We start from the raw sequence: 14,211 nt of genomic DNA on the forward strand, positions 1-14,211 counted from the left end.
GGCCAAGGTAAGAAAGGCTGAAAGACGACCACCACTGAACAAGACACACAAGCTGAAACGTCAAGACTGGGCCAAGAAATATCTCAAGACTGATTTTTCTAAGGTTTTATGGACTGATGAAATGAGAGTGAGTCTTGATGGGCCAGATGGATGGGCCCGTGGCTGGATTGGTAAAGGGCAGAGAGCTCCAGTCCGACTCAGACGCCAGCAAGGTGGAGGTGGAGTACTGGTTTGGGCTGGTATCATCAAAGATGAGCTTGTGGGGCCTTTTCGGGTTGAGGATGGAGTCAAGCTCAACTCCCAGTCCTACTGCCAGTTTCTGGAAGACACCTTCTTCAAGCAGTGGTACAGGACGAGGTCTGCATCCGTCAAGAAAAACATGATTTTCATGCAGGACAATGCTCCATCACATGACATGGCCTCCTTGTTCACCTGATCTGAACCCCATTGAGAACCTGTGGTCCATCATCAAATGTGAGATTTACAAGGAGGGAAAACAGTACACCTCTCTGAACAGTGTCTGGGAGGCTGTGGTTGCTGCTGCACGCAATGTTGATGGTGAACAGATCAAAACACTGACAGAATCCATGGATGGCAGGCTTTTGAGTGTCCTTGCAAAGAAAGGTGGCTATATTGGTCACTGATTTGTTTTTGTTTTGTTTTTGAATGTCAGAAATGTATATTTGTGAATGTTGAGATGTTATATTGGTTTCACTAGTAAAAATAAAAAATTGAAATGGGTATATATTTGTTTTTTGTTAAGTTGCCTAATAATTATGCACAGTAATAGTCACCTGCACACACAGATATCCCCCTAAAATAGCTAAAACTAAAAACTACTTCCAAAAATATTCAGCTTTGATATTAATGAGTTTTTTGGGTTCATTGAGAACATGGTTGTTGTTCAATAATAAAATTAATCCTCAAAAATACAACTTGCCTTATAATTCTGCACTCCCTGTACCAGTCCTTAAAAGGACTTTTGTGGCCCAATTAGCTAGCGTTTGGTGTCCCTAACTGTCCCTGCTCTACACTGCAACCTCTCTCTACACTGGCAAAACACATAATGTAAAATGGCTGCCAGATCGGGTTCTGTTATACGGTTGGGGATGTGTCCATGTGCTGAAACGTCTCAATTGGCAGTCCTGTACCACCTGATGAATGTGTCATGGGTAAAAGTTCGGCGCTATGCAAAAAAATGGCGCGTGCGAATATCGCCATATGTTTGCATGTTCGGCGAATCGCAAACGAGCAAAGTTCGCTGCGATACAACCTCTGGGTGAACCACAAGGCCATCTCTAGTCCCTGTAAAGCCTGTCCATTTATAAAGGTTGGTGACACCTTTGGGGACAGTTAAGGAAAACAAGTCTATCAGGCACAGAATTTTGCACGGTGTCAATGTGGGTCCCTATATGTGGGTAAAACATGTAGGGAGTTTAACCACCTCCGGACCGCTGTACGCACAGACGCGTCCTGGAGGTGGTTGTTTCATTCCGAGTGGACGCGCCGGCGCGTCCTCTCGCGAGACGCGAGATTTCGGTCACAGCCGGCCCGCGCATGCGCATCGCGGGCCGGCAAAAGTTCGAGGAGAATTGCATCAGCAACCTGCCAGCCAATGATCGTCGCTGGCAGGTTGCTGATTTTTAAAAAATCGAATCACAAGCCAGATAACAGATCATATTAGTAAATATGATCTGTTATATGGCTTCTCTGCTCCTGTGCTGGTCCTTTTCGTCGGTTGGATCCAGCACAGGAGCAGACTGAACTGTGAGTACACCAAACACTACACCTTAGCCCCAGATCACCCCCCTGCACCCCAATTAACCCTTTGATCACCCCTTTGATCGCCCCTGTCAATCACTAGTGAAAGGAAAAAAAGTGATCAGTGTAAACTGTCTTTTTTTTTTTTCCACTGGTATTGACTGATAGGTTTTAGGGATAGTTTAGGCCCCTTGGTTAGGTAGTTAGCGTCAGTTAGCGCCCACCCCACCGCACCACAGTCACTTTTATTCGCTGATTAGCGTATCGCTAATCAGCATTTGTACTTTTATAGTATCTGTAAGTGATCAAAACTGATCACGGTCAGATCTATAATAGTATTAGTGTCACTTTAGTTCGCCCTCCACCCAAAACGCAGTGTTTGCCCGATCAGGCCTGATCGGTCGCCCACACGTGCGTTCACCCACACCCGCCCCACCGCAGTGACAAAAAATTATTATTTTTTGATCACTGCACATTCACTTTACACGCACTGCGGCGATAAAAAAATCAGTTTTGATATTTTTTATCAACCGCAGCGGCCTCCGGTACTTCGCTAGCCTCCCCTTTGTAAGACAGGTTTGCTTTTTTTCTTGGGTAGTCTCAGGGAATACCCCTAAATTTAGTAGTCCAAAATGTCAAACAGGGGGTATTCTTCTGAAGAGGCCTACAGGATTCTGACCCAGTCGGATGAGGAGTGGGAACCCTCATCTGACGAATCTAGCGGGTCAGAATATGAACCTGTGGAAAGCAGTGGCTCTCTGACCCAAAGTTCGGACGAGGAGGTGGAGGTCCCTGGCAGCACCAGGCGTACCCGGCCCCGTGTCGCTAGACCACAGGTTACGCAGGATCCGCTTCAAGAGCAGCAGAGTGGGGCTGTCGCTGCCGGATCACGTGGTGAGGCATACACCAGCAGCGCAGCCCTTCCTGGACCTAGTACCAGCACTGCCGTACAACATGGTGAAGTAGCGAGCACCAGAAGGGCAGTTGAAGCTGGTACGGTGGCACGTGCAGTAGTTACCCCGTCGCAGCCACCGCGCAGACAGGCCCGTAGACCCCCTAGAGTCCCTGAGGTGCTCGCAAACCCTGATTGGCAGTCACCAACTTCAGCCGCACCTGTAGTTCCCCCTTTCACCGCCCAGTCTGGAGTTCGGGTTGAGACGGCTCAAATCGGTTCGGCCCTGGGATTTTTTGAGCTGTTCTTGACTGCGGAGCTCTTGGACTTAGTCGTGGCAGAGACCAACCAGTATGCCACACATTTTATAACCGCAAACCCGGAAAGCTATTATGCCCAGCCTTTCCGGTGGAAACCAGTCCAAGTTTCCGAACTTAAAATTTTTCTGGGCCTTCTCCTCAACATGGGCCTGACAAAAAAACATGAATTGCGGTCATATTGGTCCACGAACCCAATTCATCACATGCCCATGTTCTCTGCTGCTATGTCCAGGACACGATTTGAGACCATCCTGCGTTTTCTGCATTTTAGCGACAACACCACCTCCCGTCCCAGAGGCCACCCAGCTTTTGACCGGCTCCACAAAATTCGGCCCCTCATAGACCATTTCAACCAGAAATTTGCAGATTTGTATACCCCTGAGCAAAACATCTGCGTAGACGAGTCCCTAATACATTTTACCGGGCGCCTTGGCTTCAAGCAATACATCCCAAGCAAGCGTGCCCGGTATGGGGTCAAATTGTATAAGCTCTGTGAAAGGGCCACAGGCTATACCCACAAATTTCGGATCTATGAGGGAAAAGATCAGACCCTGGAGCCGGTCGGTTGCCCTGACTACCTGGGGAGCAGTGGGAAGACAGTCTGGGACTTGGTGTCACCCTTATTCGGCAAGGGGTACCATCTTTATGTGGACAATTTTTACACAAGTGTGGCCCTCTTTAGGCATTTGTTTCTAGAACGGATTTGCGCCTGTGGCACCGCGCGAACTAGTCGCGTGGGCTTCCCCCAACGGCTTGTAACCACCCGTCTTGCAAGGGGGGAGAGGGCTGCCTTGTGTAACGAAGAACTGCTCGCGGTGAAATGGAGAGACAAGCGTGACGTTTACATGCTCTCCTCCATTCACGCAGACACGACAATCCAAATTGAAAGGGCAACTCGTGTCATTGAAAAGCCCCTCTCAGTCCACGACTATAATGCGCTCATGGGAGGGGTGGACTTCAATGACCAGATGTTGGCTCCCTATTTAGTTTCCCGCAGAACCAGACGCTGGTATAAGAAGGTGTCTGTATATTTAATTCAATTGGCGCTGTACAATAGTTTTGTTCTCTACAGTAAGGCTGGGAGAACAGGATCCTTCCTCAAATTCCAGGAAGAGATCATCGCGAACCTCCTTTACCCAGGAGGTTCCGTGGCCCCATCCACCAGTGTAGTTAGCCGTCTACACGAGCGACATTTCCCCAGTGTCGTTGCTGGTACCTCAACCCAACCGCCACCCCGAAAAAAATGTCGTGTCTGTAGCAGGAGTGGAATAAGGCGTGACACCCGCTATTTCTGTCCTGACTGCCCTGACCACCCTGCCCTATGCTTAGGTGAGTGTTTCCGGAAGTACCACACACAGGTACACCTAGCATAGGGATTGCATCTCACAGGACAGGCACACAGGGCTATTAGGGCCCTTTTACTCACAGCTGCTGCAAACCTCTCCTTTCACCTGGGATAAAGTGCATAACGTACTTCGCCACATCTTTGGGCGATTTGCGCTTTGCACATTGTCCCATGGGGAAGGAGAGGTTTGTTCTATAAAGGTAAAAAAAACTAAACAAAAAAAAAATTACCGGTAAGTAAAAAAAGTTTAAAAAAAGTTAATATGTTCTGTTCTAAAGTTAATAAAGTTATTGCTTTGCGGCCTGGTTTTTTCTTTTTTGTTTTGTTTTTTTTACCTTCCAGGTGGACCAACCGATCGACTAGCTGCAGCACTGATGTGCATTCGGACAGAAGCATTGCGCTGCTGTCAGATTACACGCAAGTCGGTGTATGCGGCGCTGCAAGACGAGATTTCTCCTCTTCAGTAAAAGATATGTTTGCCGAGGTATATGAGCTGAGGAGGTGGCGGTGTTCATATACTTTGGCAAACACTTTGTATATATAAAAAAAAAAAATCCCGGCAATGATTTATTCATCCACATCGATTGATGTGAATGGAGAAATCGGGTTTGCCAGGGCATACGAGCTGAAGTGGGTATGGATGTTGGGCGGAGCTCCTATGTCCTGGCAGACGCCTTTCCCCTCCTTTTTCTTTTTTTGGCAGAGATTTTTTCATCCACATTGATCGATGCGAATGAAGAAATCTGTGCCGTTTTATTTTTTTCTTTCAGCCCAGAGGCTGAACGGAAAAAAAAAATCTCATTACCTGTATGCTCAATATAAGGAGAATAGCAGAAACTCCTAATGCTGGGCATACATGTAATGATTGCGGAGACCCTCAAATGCCAGGGCAGTACAAACACCCCACAAATGACCCCATTTTGGAAAGAAGACACCCCAAGGTATTCGCTGAGGGGCATATTGAGTCCATGAAAGATTGAAATTTTTGTCCCAAGTTAGCGGAAAGGGAGACTTTGTGAGAACAAAATCAAAAAAATCAATTTCCGCTAACTTGTGCCAAAAATTTTTTTTTTTCTATGAACTCGCCATGCCCCTCATTGAATACCTTGGGGTGTCTTCTTTCCAAAATGGGGTCACATGTGGGGTATTTATACTGCCCTGGCATTTTAGGGGCCCCAAAGTGTGAGAAGAAGTCTGGTATCCAAATGTCTAAAAATGCCCTCCTAAAAGGAATTTGGGCACCTTTGCCCACCTAGGCTGCAAAAAAGTGTCACACATCTGGTATCTCTGTATTCAGGAGAAGTTAAGGAATGTGTTTTGGGGTGTCTTTTTACATATACCCATGCTGGGTGAGATAAATATCTTGGTCAAATGCCAACTTTGTATAAAAAAATGGGAAAAGTTGTCTTTTGCCAAGATATTTCTCTCACCCCGCATGGGTATATGTAAAATGACACCACAAAACACATTCCCAACCTTCTCCTGAGTACGGAGATACCAGATGTGTGACACTTTTTTGCAGCCTAGGTGGGCAAAGGGGCCCACATTCCAAAGAGCACCTTTCGGATTTCACAGGTCATTTACCTACTTACCACACATTAGGGCCCCTGGAAAATGCCAGGGCAGTATAACTACCCCACAAGTGACCCCATTTTGGAAAGAAGACACCCCAAGGTATTCCGTGAGGGGCATGGCAAGTTCCTAGAATTTTTTATTTTTTGTCACAAGTTAGTGGAAAATGATGATTTTTTTTTTTTTTTTTCATACAAAGTCTCATATTCCACTAACTTGTGACAAAAAATAAAAACTTCCATGAACTCACTATGCCCATCAGCGAATACCTTGGGGTCTCTTCTTTCCAAAATGGGGTCACTTGTGGGGTAGTTATACTGCCCTGGCATTCTAGGGGCCCAAATGTGTGGTAAGGAGTTTGAAATCAAATTCTGTAAAAAATGACCTGTGAAATCCGAAAGGTGCTCTTTGGAATATGGGCCCCTTTGCCCACCTAGGCTGCAAAAAAGTGTCACACATCTGGTATCTCCGTACTCAGGAGAAGGTGGGGAATGTGTTTTGGGGTGTCTTTTTACATATACCCATGCTGGGTGAGATAAATATCTTGGTCAAATGCCAACTTTGTATAAAAAAATGGGAAAAGTTGTCTTTTGCCAAGATATTTCTCTCACCCAGCATGGGTATATGTAAAATGACACCCCAAAACACATTCCCCACCTTCTCCTGAGTACGGAGATACCAGATGTGTGACACTTTTTTGCAGCCTAGGTGGGCAAAGGGGCCCATATTCCAAAGAGCACCTTTCGGATTTCACAGGTCATTTTTTACAGAATTTGATTTCAAACTCCTTACCACACATTTGGGCCTCTAGAATGCCAGGGCAGTATAACTACCCCACAAGTGACCCCATTTTGGAAAGAAGAGACCCCAAGGTATTTTGTGATGGGCATAGTGAGTTCATAGAACTTTTTATTTTTTGTCACAAGTTAGTGGAATATGAGACTTTGTAAGAAAAAAAAAAAAATCATAATTTTCCGCTAACTTGTGACAAAAAATAAAAAGTTCTATGAACTCACTATGCCCATCAGCGAATACCTTAGGGTGTGTACTTTCCGAAATGGGGTCATTTGTGGGGTGTTTGTACTGTCTGGGCATTGTAGAACCTCAGGAAACATGACAGGTGCTCAGAAAGTCAGAGCTGCTTCAAAAAGCGGAAATTCACATTTTTGTACCATAGTTTGTAAACGCTATAACTTTTACCCAAACCATTTTTTTTTTTTACCCAAACATTTTTTTTTTATCAAAGACATGTAGAACAATAAATTTAGAGCAAAATTTATATATGGATGTCGTTTTTTTTGCAAAATTTTACAACTGAAAGTGAAAAATGTCATTTTTTTGCAAAAAAATCGTTAAATTTCGATTAATAACAAAAAAAGTAAAAATGTCAGCAGCAATGAAATACCACCAAATGAAAGCTCTATTAGTGAGAAGAAAAGGAGGTAAAATTCATTTGGGTGGTAAGTTGCATGACCGAGCAATAAACGGTGAAAGTAGTGTAGGTCAGAAGTGTAAAAAGTGGCCTGGTCTTTCAGGGTGTTTAAGCACTGGGGGCTGAGGTGGTTAAAATCCGAATTTTTGAACATTTAGGCGATATTAGAAACCAACAAGATAAACCGATCGCGAGACATATTCAGCTGGTATTTCCTTCTCAATGATTGAGGTTGTTTGCACATCAATCAGGGGAGGAAGTATTGATCAGATATTAACCGCTTTACGTCCGCCCATAGGATATAAACGTCCTATGGGTGGACCTCTATTTCTGAAAGCACGTTTTAAAACGTCCTTTCAGAAATAGCAGCTGCACGCTAATCGTGCAGCTGCTGATCGGGTTGCCCGCTGTCAGTGACAGCAGGGCAACCCTTAGAGAAGGCAGGGACAGTGCCCAGGTGTCCCTGCCTTCAGGATCGCTGCAGACACATCGCTCACCGAGCGCTGTGTATGCAGAGAAGGAAGCGCTATGCGCTTCCTGTTCCGGCCCGGCGGTCATGTGACCGCCGGGACCGGAGAGTGCAGGGGCTGTGTGAGGTCTCTCAGAGACCTCGATCAGCCCTGCTCTGAGGCTGTACAGCGCTGGATTGCTGCTGTACAGCCTCTCTAGGGGTGCATTTCTTCTGTAACTGGGGCTACTATGTCAGCCCCAGTTACAGGAGAAATCAACAGTGAAAAGAAAAAGAAAAAGTGAAGTAAATGTCCCCCAGAGGTCTTGTATGACCTTATGGGGGAGGAAAAGTGTAAAATAAAATAAATAAAAATAAAAGGTTGAAAATAAAAAAATAAAAAAAAGTTTCACATGTAAAAAAAAAAAGGAAGGAATGAAAAAAAAATGTTAAAAATAGAAAAAATAAAATAAAAGACATATTTGGTATTGCTGCGTCCGTAAAAACCAGCTCTATAAAAATATCACATGACCTAACCCCTCGGGTGAACAACGTAAAAAAAACAAAAAAAAAAAAGTGTCAAAACAAGCAATTTTTGTCACCTTGCATCACAAAAGGTGCAACACCAAGTGATCAAAAACGCGTATGTCCCACAAAATAGTACCAATAAAACCGTCACCTCATCCCGCAAAAAATGAGCCCCTACATAAGAAAATCTCTCAAAAAATAAAAAAACTATAGCTCTCAGAACATGGACACATTAAAACATAATTTTTTTGTTTCAAAAATGCTATTATTGTGTAAAACTTTAATAAATGAGAAAAAGTATACATATTAGGTATCGCCACGTCCGTAACAATCTGCTCTATAAAAATGTCACTTGACTGAACCCCTCAGGTGAACGCTGTAAAAATAAATAAATAGAAACTGTGCTAAAACAACCAATTTTTTGGTCACCTTGCCCCATAAAGTGTTATAATGAATGATCAAAAAATCATATGTACCCAAAAATAGTACTAATAAAACTGGCACCTTATCCCCTAGTTTCCAAAATGGGGTCACTTCTTGGGAGTTTCTACTGTAAGGGTGCATCAGGGGGCTTCAAATGGGACATGGCATCTAAAAACCAAAAATTTATTAAAATGGAAAATCTGCCAAAAAAGTGAAATTTAAAAATTTGATCTCCATTTTCCTTTAATTCTTGTGGAACGCCTAAAGGGTTAACAAAGTTAGTAAAATCGGTTTTGAATACCTTGAGGGGTGTAGTTTCTACAATGGGGTCATTTATGGGGGTATTTACTATGTAGGCCCCACAAAGTGACTTCAGACCTGAACTGGTCCTTAAAAAGTGGGTTTTGACAATTTTCTTAAAAATTTGAAGAATTGCTTCTAAACTTCTAAGCCTTCTAATGTCCTAAAAAAATAAAATTACATTTCCAAAATGATGCCAACATAAAGTAGACATATGGGGAATGTTAAATAATAAATATTTTATGAGGTATCACTTTCTGTTTTAAAAGCAGAGAAATTGAAATTTAGAAAATTGCGAATTTTTCAAATTTTGGGGTAAATTTGGGATTTTTTCATAAATAAAGGTGAAATATTTTGACTCAAATTTATGACTATCATGAAGTACAATGTGTCACGAGAAAACAATCTCTGAATGACTTGGATAAATAAAGGCGTTCCAAAGTTATTACCACATAAAGTGAGATATGTCAGTTTTGCAAAATTTGGCCTGGTCAGGAAGGGGGCAAATGGCCCAGATGGCAGGTGGTTAAAAAAGGAATCACGTTGGATATACTGACTAAACACTGTTTAACCCGCTGGATTAAATGAGAATATTGACTTTGTATGCTTCAGTTAAAAACTGTCCTGTATACATTGGACACACTTGGGGAGTCAGTGGAGTCCTACATTATAGTGGGGCCCCCTTTTTTTGTGCAAGAAAAATGGAGGATAGGAACTACCTCCATATTCCAGTTGCATTGATATACATAGTGCATGATGACTCCCCTTAACCCCATAGGGACTGGGCTCATTTTCACAATTTTTTGCAAATCTGACCAGTGTCACTTTATCTGGTGATAACTTTAAAACGCTTTGACTTATCCAGGCCATTCTGAGATTGTTTTTTTGTCACATATTGTACTTCATGACACTGGTAAAATGGAGTAAAAAAAAAAAACATTTTTATTTATAAAAAATACCAAATTTACCAATTTTTTTTTTTTAAATTATCAAATTTCAAAGTTTCAATTTCTCTACTTCTATAATACATAATACCTACAAAAATAGTTATTACTTTACATTACCCATATGTCTACTTCATGTTTGGATCATTTTGGGAATTATATTTTATTTTTTGGGGATGTTACAAGGCTTAGAAGTTTAGAAGCAAATCTTTAAATTTTTAAAAACCCACTTTTCAAGGCCCAGTTCAGGTCTGAAGTCATTTTGTGAGGCTCCATAATAAAAAAAAAACACCCAAAAATGATCCCATTCTAGAAACTAAACCCCTCAAGGTATTCAAAACTGATTTTACAAACTTTGTTAACCCTTTAGGTGTTCCACAAGAATTAATAGAAAATAGAGATAACATTTCAAAATTTAACTTTTTTGGCAGATTTTCCATTTTAATAATTTTTTTCCAGTTACAAAGCGAGGGTTAACAGCCAAACAAAATCAATATTTATGGCCCTGATTCTGTAGTTTACAGAAACACCCCATATGTGGTCGTAAACTGCTGTACGGGCACACGGCAGGGCACAGAAGAAAAGGAATTCCATACGGTTTTTGGAAGGCAGATTTTGCTGGACTGTTTTTTTGACGCCATGTCCCATTTGAAGCCCCCCTGGTGCACCCTTAGAGTAGAAACTCCCAAAAAAGTGAACCCATTTTAGAAACTACAGGATAAGGTGGCAGTTTTGTTGTTACTATTTTAGGGTATATATGATTTTTGGTTGCTCTATATTACACTTTTTGTGAGGCAAGGTAACAAGAAATAGCTGTTTTGGCACCGTTTTTATTTTTTGTTATTTACAACATTCATCTGACAGGTTAGATCATGTGGTATTTTTATAGAGCAGGTTGTCACGGACGCGACAATACCAAATATGGTTGATTGTTTCAGTTTTGCATAACAAAGCATTTTTTTTTTAATGATTCTTTAGTGTCTCCACATTCTGAAAGCTATAGTTATTTATTTATTTTTTGGGCGACGGTCTTGTGTAGGGGCTAATTTTTTTCAGGATGAGAGGTTTGATTGGCACTATTTTGGGGTGCGTATGACTTTTTGATCGCTTGCTATTACACTTGGCTTTTTTTACACCGGTTTTATTTTTTTACGGTATTCACCTGAGGGGTTAGGTCATGTGATATTTTTATAGAGCATGTTATTACGGACGCGGCGATACCTAATATGTATACTTTATGTAAGTTTTACACAATAATTTCACTTTTGATACAAAAAAATCATGTTTTAGTGTCTCCATAGTCTGAGAGTTTTTTCAGTTTTTGGGCGATTATCTTGGGTGAGGTATGATTTTTGCGGGATGAGATGACTGTTTGATTGGCACTATTTTAGGGTGGGTATGAATTTTTGATCGGTTGCTATTACACTTTTTGTGATGTAAGGTGACAAAAAAATGGGTTTTTTTTTTACCCCGTTTTAATTTTTTAATTTTTACAGTATTTACCTGAGGGGTTAGGTGATGTGATATTTTTATAGAGCATGTTATTACGGACACGGAGATACCTAATATGTATATATTTTTTTTATTTACTTTAGTTTTACTCAATAACAGCTTTTTTAAAAGAAAAAAAAAAATGTTTTAGTGTCTCCATATTTTGAGCTATAGTTTTTACATTTTTTGGGTTATTGTCTTAGGTAGGGGCTAATTTTTTACAGGATGAGGTAAATGTTAGATTGGTACTATTTTGGTGGGCATACGCCTTTTTGATCGCTTGCTGTACTTTTAGTGATGTAAGGTGACAAAAAAATTGTTTATTTAGCACAGTTTTTATTTTTTATAGTGTTCATCTGAGGGGTTAGGTCATGTGATATGTTTATAGAGCCAGTCGACACGGACGCGGCGATACCTAATATGTCTACTTTTTCTTTTTTCCCCAATTTTTTTTTTTACTTTATTTGGGGGAAATGATTTTTTTTAATTTTTTTTTACTTGAAACTTTAATTTTGGGGGGACGACGACTTTATTTTTCACTTTATTTTTTGTCCCACTTTGGGACTTCAACTTTTGGGGGTCTGATCCCCTTTACAATGCATTCCAATACTTCTGTATTGGAATGCATTGGCTGTATGAGTAATACAGTGTGTATTACTCATACAGCTTCCTGCCTGTGAGATCCAGGGGGCTGGATCTCACAGGCTCTTCACCGGAGGGCAGCGCCGATGCCTAAGTAAGGCATCTCGCTGCCTTCTATGCCATCGGGTCTTCATTACAGCAGCACGGGGACCCGATGGCACCGCCGATCCCCGCCGGAACGACCCGTAAACGCCGCAAACCGCAGGACCCCCTTCCCCCGCGCATTGTCCCAGGTTGCCTGCTGATTGATTTCAGCAGGCACCCAGTTCCGATCACCGTGCGGCGGTGATCGGAACTACACATGACGTACCGGTACGTCATGTTTCCTTAAGTACCAGGACATCATGACATACCTGTACATCATGTGTCCCCAAGAGGTTAAAGGGAACCTGTCATCAATTTTATGCTGACCGTACTGAGGGCAGTATAAAGTAGTGACAGAAATGCTGATTTCAGAGGTGTGTCACACATCAGCTAAAAGTAAGTGGTTGCCGAGAACCAGCATCGTAATCATTGCAGCCCAGGCATTGAAAAGAGTCAAATCTACCTGAGAAGAATCATGATTATTCATAATCTTCTGTTTTCCCGCCCATCTGCTGATGACTGACAGGCTTATACCTAGTTTTCTCTGTAGGAGAGAACTTACAATCATCAGTGCTCTTTCAGATGGGCGGGGAGAGCAGGAATTCATGAATAACCATGACTCTTCTCAGGTAGATTTGACTCTTTCCAATGCCTGGGCTGCAATGATTATGATGCTGGTTCTCAGCAACCACTTACTTTTAGCTGATGTGTGACACACCTCTGAAATCAGCATTTCTGCCAATACTTTATACTGCCCTCAGAACGGTCAGCATAAAGTTGCTGACAGGTTCCCTTTAAAGATAGGGTATTGTATAATATTCTGCCCTGATTATAAAAATGAACCTTCTATTTACTTTTTCTTTTAGGTTATTATATTCTTTTTTCTGCGCCCTACTTTTGCGTACGTTGATGTGCGCGTCGACGTCGTGACGCAACACTAGTGGGATGCGGCCTCCTTTTAAAAAGGCACACTGAGCTACAAGACATGATCCATACTGAGGACTGGCGTCTATATCTGCCACAGCGTGCAAACCTCATACAGCGCCACATGGGCCCCCTTGGACTATCAAGGTGCCACCACTTTATATGTTGGTGCGGTGATTTGATCACAAGAGTCCCTTACAACTATATATCACTACAAATGCGCAAGCGTATGGCCCTAGTGGCCAGGCTCAATATGTATATTTGTTTACCAGTATTTGAGACTCATTTATAGGAGTTTTTTTGGCGCTATTAAGGGGTACTTTTGGTAATGTTGACAAGGCCATATAAGGGATATGTATCCTACACCATAGGCTGTCGACACTTATGCTGGGGATTTGACATCTTATTCTAATCAGTGGTCACACTCCACCCTATTATTTGCTTTTGTTTTCTAATGAACCATATTTATTGAATCTACCTACATGAGTACATTCCCATTTGGATTTTGTCCCCTGATGAGCTGGTGCCTGAGGGAAACAGCGAAACGCGTTGGCACATAACGGGACATGAGTGGATTTATCTGTTACAAACATTTCATTTTGTAAGGTGCATACAATTGGAATATATGAAAGGATTACAATAAAGTAAGGTGTGACTAAAGGACTCTGGATAACGTTCACTAGTATCTGGTAATGGTATTTCTTTTCTGTGTCAGGGACATACTAGGGTAACTAGGAGGTTCCGGACACGGGATCGCCCCTATCAGGGCGGCTATTCCGTTCTTAGGCAGGGTCCCAATAGTAATAGGGAAAGGAATAGGGATAAATACTTCCTCCTCTTCTACACAAGAATTTAGTTCCCTGTGGCTTATAGGAGGTGATACAATATAATTATTTTAGATTATTTTTTAAAAGTTACGTTTAGTGGTGTTGGTCTGTGATATCTATAGTAGTTAATTGAAACGTTGTAAGATGCTTGCAAGATGTCGGACGGTAACCAAGTCACCCACAGTCCAGTTGCATCTTTCCACATGAGATGGCAGTGTGTGAGGAAAACCCCTTTAATGCTTTGTAGAATCAGACTACACTATATAATTACACTGTTT

Source organism: Bufo bufo, chromosome 4, assembly GCF_905171765.1.
Source record: "Bufo bufo chromosome 4, aBufBuf1.1, whole genome shotgun sequence".
Classification (NCBI taxonomy): domain Eukaryota; kingdom Metazoa; phylum Chordata; class Amphibia; order Anura; family Bufonidae; genus Bufo; species Bufo bufo.